We start from the raw sequence: 8,681 nt of genomic DNA, 5'->3' as shown, positions 1-8,681 counted from the left end.
TCTTTGGCCGCTATTTTATTCAAAGATGAGATATAAAATGCCGCGAACCGTGTATCTTCCATGTATATCAAATGGTGTTAAGTGCGCTTTCTGCGCAATTTCTTCTCTGCGTTGCGTTCAAGAGCATTGCTCTACAGCGAATTCTCTCCGATTAGCCATATAGAAAATCTGCATCTTTGCAATGCAGTTTTCTCTGTGGAAAAATCTGAAATTTAGTATTGTTATCAATATAAATTTCGGCACTCTCTCCCGGATACGAATGACTGTTTTTCAACGGTGGTTCTAATGCGGTGCAATTCATTCCGGAGCACAGTCCTCCGTAAGCCGTTTTGTAAGCGCGACGAAAGACACGCTATCGCGTAACGCCACAACGAGCCTTAGCTGTTGTACGTTATTACATTATTTTTAATGATATTTCTTTATGTTCGAGGAGTAGACGTCTTAGCAAGCAATAGCTGTACTTTCCTACTGATGCTTTCCTCTCTCTCTTTTCTCTTTTACAAATCATTCTATATACATACATATATTATTGAAAAGTTGGAGACAGAAAAATCACAAAATTTGATTTCCACTAATCTTATTATAGAATCAATGACAAAATTCAGACATGGGAGAGGAAAATTCCAATTTCCTACTTTCCGCAGACGATAATGCAAATTTATGTCCTAGGAGAATTTTTTTTAGCATATTGTAACAAGCGCGTCATAAATTTGTTTTTCAGTGGCCGTACATTCGATCGTTATTTATCGCCAAGTTTTTCTCCTTTCCTTAGAACAATGGCGTTTAGTGCGATAGTGTCTGACGAAGGAGAATCAACGCGGCGATTAACGCGAAAGTTGACCGAAAATAGACTATCGATTTTATTAGAAAAAATTGTGTATTTAGCGCGCAAAAATATTTTATTATTTTATTATCAACATGCTAAATGAAGCATTTTCAATTCAATGATTGTTAATCTTTTTTCTTGGCGTTAAACAATTTTTTTATCGAAATTGAACATTTAGTTTTATGTTAAGGAAATGTCTATATTATTTGTAACGTTGTACACACAAACGGTGTACATGCAGAGCATTAAGCCATCCAATGCGCTTTAACATTCAAGAGACAGAGTCTTATTTACCGGGAACTGTTGATAACACAACTCAACTACTTTATTACGCAAAAGAAGGGAAGGAATAGTTGAATCGTTATACTTTGTACAGTTTCTTTGAGAATGTAGACGCATCGGATGATGTTAATGCTGCAGATTATATGTATAATACATACCGTACAATTGTTTGAAGATTGCGGCCAAATATCTTTACGAGTTCTTCAGGAGCTCTTGACGGATTTTGTATAGTGCAATCTGTGCAATGTCTTGATTTCTGATATATTTGTTAATCCGTCTTTTCACAATAATTTTTTTCGGCGATTTTTAAACTTGTAGAAATTGCCGCGTTTCAATGTTTCGAGAAATTTCTCTGTCCGTGCCGCACGAATACAATGTTAATCTTTTTTTATACGTATGTTTGCGTTACAAAATTGTCTAATGTCACGAAACGACATGCTGAAATTTATGAACGCGGTACTTTGTAATATTCTTCCACAATGTTCTGTCGCAATGACACAAGTTGCAACGATTGTATTATCCTTTAAAGTAGCGCACGAAGAAAAACTTGCTGATTTATTACGATTATCGATGCTCATTATCGATATCAGCGTACGTCGCAGCGACATTTCGTTGGTCTATCAGCAAACACGCAATCCTCTTTTTTTTGTCTAATTTATTTATCCCTCACAAAAGTGCTAAAAGGAATTGGATAATGTTTCGGAATGATTTGTCTCCCATATACATGTCACTTCTGCCATCGGCTCGTAAGCATCTTGTTCCAAGTTTGAAGAGTCTTTTTTCGCACGTATGCAAATTTTTACTTTTATCACGAGAAACATCTAACGTGTATCAAGTTTTTCTCATAAGAGATTGCTTTTTGAAGACATGTATGATACTGTTCGCTACTGAACTAAATTTTGCTGTACAATCCAGCCATCATTGTCAACGATTTTATTTTCGATAATTTGTGATGTTTTTAACATTTGAGAAAAAGAAAGTACGATTATAACAAAAGAAAGTTGGAAAAAGCAGAGGAAACACTATGTGGGTAGAGACAATTCCGTGGCAAAGTCTGAACGCAAACGCACAGACAGATCCAAACCTCCTTCGGACGCCTGGGCCACGTTTCTGAAAAATGTGTACGATATGCATATAGGTAACGGAATCCATGTGTATAGCTTTCCCGACACCTGTGCTACACATCGCGAAAAACGGCTCAATGCGTTTACTTGTAAATAGTCGCCTTAGCACTACTAAGATAATTAGATATGTATAAAGTTTCATACGTTGTTTAGGTTTCTAGTATTAGTTATATCCGAAATCAGTTACCAATTATATGAACAAATTGCAAATAAACTGCAAAAGCAACAACCGCAGTCTATTCGATTTCCTTCCTTTCTCCTGCAATCAAGAACAAGAACATGCGCATAGAAACAATAACAAGATTATATATATTATACATTGTTTATTTGTCATTATATGATTATCATCATGTACATTATGTAAATCGCAATGGCAGTGGTAATGAAATGGGAGGCTGCACACTTTGATGGCTTTTTTTTCTTTTCTTTATTACTTTTTTATTGAGATTTGCGCATATATATGTACATACATATATATAATATATATGTATGTGTATATATACATACATATATACACGCATACACAAAGGATGAAGAACTAATGATATAATAACTATTACGCTTAAAAACTAAATAAACAAAAGATTATCATACTAGCATTAACGTGTTAATTTAAATAACGTAATAGTAACATCGCGCGTATGTATGTGTGTGTGTATGCGCACGTGAGCGTGTGTGTGTGTGTATATATATATGTATATGAGCATGGACGCGTCAAGATCAGAACTCGGACACTTAACAAAGTCCTTTACTTTCTCTTTCATTCTGTGTTCTAAACACTCAGTGCGCCTCTCGTGATCGTACTTCTAGATCCCTCCAATTTCTATCCGCATTACCTCTCTCAATGTTACACACTTCGAATAAAAAGACTTCTCTCAAAAAGGGAAAATTGCTCGCTTGTCATCATTTAATCACTTTGATATTCTTGTCGCGAAATCTTTTGAAATCATTTTATCTTAACAGACCGGGGACGGTCCATCGATGACGATGCTCATCGTTACTGAAATACTGGATGTCGTCTATTGCGGTGGCCAGCAATACAATTCAGATCGCTTGCGCGTTAACGATACATTAAATTAATAAGAATTACCATTGCAATACTCTTATACGTCGTATCTATAATTCGCTTTCATCACACTCGTAATGATATTATAATAGTTTCAAATGTAACCTCGTGTAGATTTACATAGAAGCGATTAGTAAAATTGTTAATTGCCGGTATAAGACGTAAATGCGTATAAGAGTATTGCAATGGTAATTCTTAATGATTAAAATTGATATTATTTAAAAATACGATAGATCTTAATCGTATATACTGCTACTGGTAAATCTCAGATAGATCCTAATTAATAAATTATGCAGTAACGAGTTTGAATCGAGAGCCCAGTGAAATTTACAATGCAGTGCTCACACATTCTTACATCGCAGAGTAATAGCTCCTAATATTTTGAAGAATTATTTAAAGGCATCGGTCGCGCGCAGAGCAAACGATCGAAACGAGGCACATCGTGGTTACACAGAAACACTCTTAAATTCTTAAACCCCGTTTCGTCTTATAAGTGTTGTGCGTTTCGTTACATTTGTATGGCGATCCCCCTGCGATATATCTTACATATTGCTTTAATCTTCAGACACGATTTCGGACTGAAGTTAACTCTGAATAATATAAACGTTACATTACGAGAAAATGTGAACAGAAGATAGATTTCTTTTTACAGATGATCAAGATGACGTATCATTCGATCACGTTCAGCTCAATTCAATATCACTGTTCTACGATTCTATATTTTGCACCATAATTTTCTTAATTCAGTTATCGAGATACCCTTAACGCAAATATAAGTCTGTTCTCAATTCTTCTTCTTCTTCTGGCCGGTAGATTTCCAATTTCACTTCCAGAAATCGAAGTACCACGCTTCCAAAGAAAGCTCATTGGACTGAAAAGGGCCGGTCAGATCAGTGCATGACTTTAATATACTATCCTCAATTATAGATCACTCGTAATCTACACATCCTACTTTTGGGATGTCAAAACATGTAGTTATTGGGAGAAATTGTGTTGATACTCTTTGAATATTTTCGATAAAGATAAACTTGCAAAGGTGAGCCTATATTTGCGTCAAGTACTCGATAAAAGATTAAGAGTAAAGACTTAAACTCTCTTTTCCAAAAGGTTGAAGAAAATAAATGTCAAATTCTTGCTTAAATTAATTTCTAAGAAGGGTAGATCGGACCGTTGTTACTTGACTCGACCTCGAAAACTCTCGAGAACCAAATTTCCGCGATCGAGTTGTTGCAACTGTAATTTTTACGGCGATCGAAACTGAGAATCTCCGATTATATATTTTCGAGATCGAAAGTAGAGAACGCATCGGAAAGAGAGGCGCACAGAGACGAGAGTGCGTTTTCGCAATTCGTCAATTCGCTTCGGTCGTCGCCTTGACATTTTTCTTTGTTTTCTCAGGGAAACTTATCCGAGATTAGAGAAACAAGAGTGATGAACCGCGACGTGTTGTCGGCGACATGTCCCCGACGTCTAAAAAAATGTAAAACGTCATCTCCTCGAGAGGCCCAACCTGTCTAAAAATCCAAATAAGCGTTCGTATTGCTTTTCCTTTCTTTTGACTGCGCGCAGCGGTTATCTTCAGTTTTATCGTTACGCACTAATAAAATATCACCTTTCTGAAAAATATTCTCGTTCACGTACACGCAAAGAACATTGAAACATTTTGCGTGACGCGACGCCATTTCCGTTTTTTTTTTATCATCACATTCGCTTTTGGACTCGCATTTTTCCTCGAGATCCGCTCTCGTTATCAAGGCCGCGATATTATTTTTCGTTTCACTTTTTTCATGACGAAAGCACGAAAGCAGAGCGATTCCAAGTCGGACTGTAAGAAACGTGCATAAAGAATAAGCATCTCTGCGTAAAAAACGCCGAAACGTTGTCAATCGCGCGAATCAACTAGCTTTCATATTCCAATCATTTACGTGGCGGACGTTTCTCGTCACCAAAAAAGTGAAATAGTCGATCGACGAGTGGATGAAGCTGTTGCTATTATGACCGCGATCGATACATACGCATCAGTGTCAATTTTTTTGACGCGTCAGTCACATTTGAGCAAACTCGTTGTATCTTTGCAATAGTGCAAATCATTTCTTCCACAAAAAAAAAAAACTAATCAGAATATAATTAACAATGTTAGAAATATACTATTATAAAATAATTTTACACACGCTCTCCTAATTCTACAAAGACTTGCGTTATATATACACAAAATTGTTCATCTCACTCATCGTTCGTCACTAACAGTTTTTCTCTTCGTCTTTAAAACATCTCCGTTTAGTCCTGATATGACTCGTGGTCTGTGCAATCACATATCTCGCAATGAACAATGAGACTAATCCAAAATATCGGTAGCATCACCTTCATCCATTCGTATTTCTACAACTTTTCGTCGTGAGGATAAGATCAACCTCCGACATTCTCGGGACGTTCGTTGACTCTTGGGATACACAATGTCGATCACGGGGTGTACGTGTGAAATTAATTGGATACTTGAGCAATCGAGATCGAGCAAATGGACAATTAGCGTTACGACTTTGATTAATTGTAAATAGAGAAACAGGAAATTTATTTAGCCATCATCCATACGCAAGAGAATTCTCTCTTTGGGATCTGAAAGTTATTTTTGCGCCAGATTATTGACTAAAAATTTGACAATGGTTGTTTCTTATTGGTAAATTATGGAAAGGATTTAAAATTTTATCTTTTAATGTAGACAATTATAATAAAATAAGATAATTTAATAAATGGTGATTATTACTGGACAGATGCCAACGCGATCAGTCGGGGTAACCAAGAGTCAAAATCGTCCATTCGACATGCATTTACAATAATTACACTTTTTTTCCGCCAGAAAAATAGAACTCTTAAAACTTAAACTCAGTTCTTGTTCGTTCGCGATTTGCAAATTCTTCCTCCTTCATCGCATCACAGGCGTGTGCAGTATGTGTGTCGCGCTGCGTCGTGTGGAGTGTGCCGTGAGTACAAAATACGTGCAAATAACGAGTAGACTCGTATTGGTACTCTTGAGCATTCCAAGTATTAGAGTTTATGAGAAAGTTTAGTATTATCGTGGATACCGTAATTTCCAATCATCGTCGACAATGATTAATGATTTTTCTTGAATGGCATGCTTTTGAGAATTTAATATTACTGATAAATAAATCGATAAACAATAAAAAAGACAAAAAAGTATACAAGTGCAACAAAGTATAGAAAAGTTTCGTCGTATTTCTCGAAATCTGATTTAATATAACGCACAATTGTGAATTTTTGTCAAGAACAATAAGCATTTCTTTCTGTGTCTCACTTTCGTGATACTCGATAAAAATTTTAAAGGATCGTGTACGTGTTCTATTTCGTGCACTAATATTTCACTAATGTTTCGCAAGACATGATGACGCACTATGGTACTTTGAAAAAAAATTATGAATATAAAAATCAAATTAACGCTACAAATTAATGCAAATTAATGAGATCCGCTTTCTCTACCTCAAAAAATAAAGACAGACAGACTTACATGCATTTCCTGTAATAAGTCCTATAATCGTAATTTATAAATCAGGATTATTTAAAATTTATATAAAAAGATTAACAATATATCTTAAATATTAAAAAATTGTATTTTATCAGAAGAGTTTATCGAAACTTCAAACAGATTATCGATAATAATTTCAATATAATGAAGAAGCGGATTTTATATAAAATGAAAAATGAAATTGAGACGTGTTAAACGCAATATAAAATCTGCGATCCATTTATGCTTTTCTCGATGACAAATTATAAGCCGATCAATTATCAATTACTATTGACATTTTATTAATTATAAGGATGAAAAAATTAAAATAAACACGTATAGATAAATCGATATTAATATTCTATATGTGTCACAATTGGTTCATTTTATTTTACAATTACATAATATATATATCTTTATATATATATATACACACATATTTTCATATATATGTATACATATACTTTTTTGCGACACACTCCATCACGATTTGCGATTTCGAAGATGTCTTTGCACAACGATATAACAATATTTATATTCATGATCACTATATTGCCAGTGATTTTCCTTTTTTCTTTAATTCGATATACATATATGAATATATGTATATATAGGTATATCAAAAATATCCTTAGTAAAATAAAGTATTTATATATATACATATATATGTGTATGTGTGTGCGTGTGTGTGTGTATGTATGTATATGTGTGTATGTATGTATATATATATAACATATCGTCACGTACTTTTCTTTATATATAGTGTGTCTGCATATTATATATATATATATATATACACACATACATATATACACAAACATAATATACAGTAAACTACAATATTAAGAAAGCACATATATATATGTATAATATGTATATACATATACATATATAATTAATATACATATAATAAATCTATGTTTTTATTAGTACATTTGCACGCGTTTAAGCGTACATTTATTAAATGTGTTTGTGTTTTATGTTTATATGTAAATGTGAATACACGAGTGTACGCGAAGTATGTGTATATACGTGTTAATTACGCATATTGAATATTTTTGCGATAAAATGGTGGTATATCTACAGTTCTTCAATTTTTAAAAGAATATCTATGTACACATTGGATAAAGAGGAATCATTTTTTTCGCAGATGCAAGATTCTTTCGCACAGAATTATTTTTACAAGAAACTTTATAGTTTTATCAAAATACGACAATTAAATATATTGCCGATTCAATTAACAAATAAGTGACATTATAGAAAAGCAATAAAACAATATAAATATATTAAAAAATATCTCAGAAATATTTGTCTACAAGAATAGCATACAAAATAATATACCTTGACTGTAAATAGTTAGAATAGCGGTAAAATGGTTGTCTTATTTATTTTTTAAATTTGCAAGCAGTTGGACACTGAGATAATCACATAATAAAGTAATGATTATAATCATATATATGAATGTCTGATTATAATGTATGATAAAAAAATCTTTAAGAGTGAAACTTTTTTCTGTGATCTAAGCACAAATAGAACTATGTCAAATTAGCAAGCATTTTGATATTTTTATTTAGACAAATAAGTATATGAATAACGCAAAGTAATAAAACAATTGCGACACTAATGACAGACAATCATAATTAGAATAGTCCGCATCAATAAATATTTCTTACAATATAAAAACTATTTGACATTATTACTGATTGTTCAAAGGCATATTTCTGTTTTTGATAATGCGAATGATAAGGTTTTCTGTCAATCGTTTGATACGAACAGTGCGAAGAGAATCTCGCATATGTGTAACAGGAACGTGGAGTGGAGTGGTGTAGTGTGATAATGATGTGCATTGAATGTCAAATATCGAAT

This window comes from Mycetomoellerius zeteki, unplaced genomic scaffold (assembly GCF_001594055.1).
Source record: "Mycetomoellerius zeteki isolate Tzet28-1 unplaced genomic scaffold, Tzet1.0 scaffold221, whole genome shotgun sequence".
NCBI classification, from domain to species: domain Eukaryota; kingdom Metazoa; phylum Arthropoda; class Insecta; order Hymenoptera; family Formicidae; genus Mycetomoellerius; species Mycetomoellerius zeteki.
The sequence above is the reverse complement of the archived record's forward strand: the minus strand, read 5'-3'. Positions refer to the sequence as shown.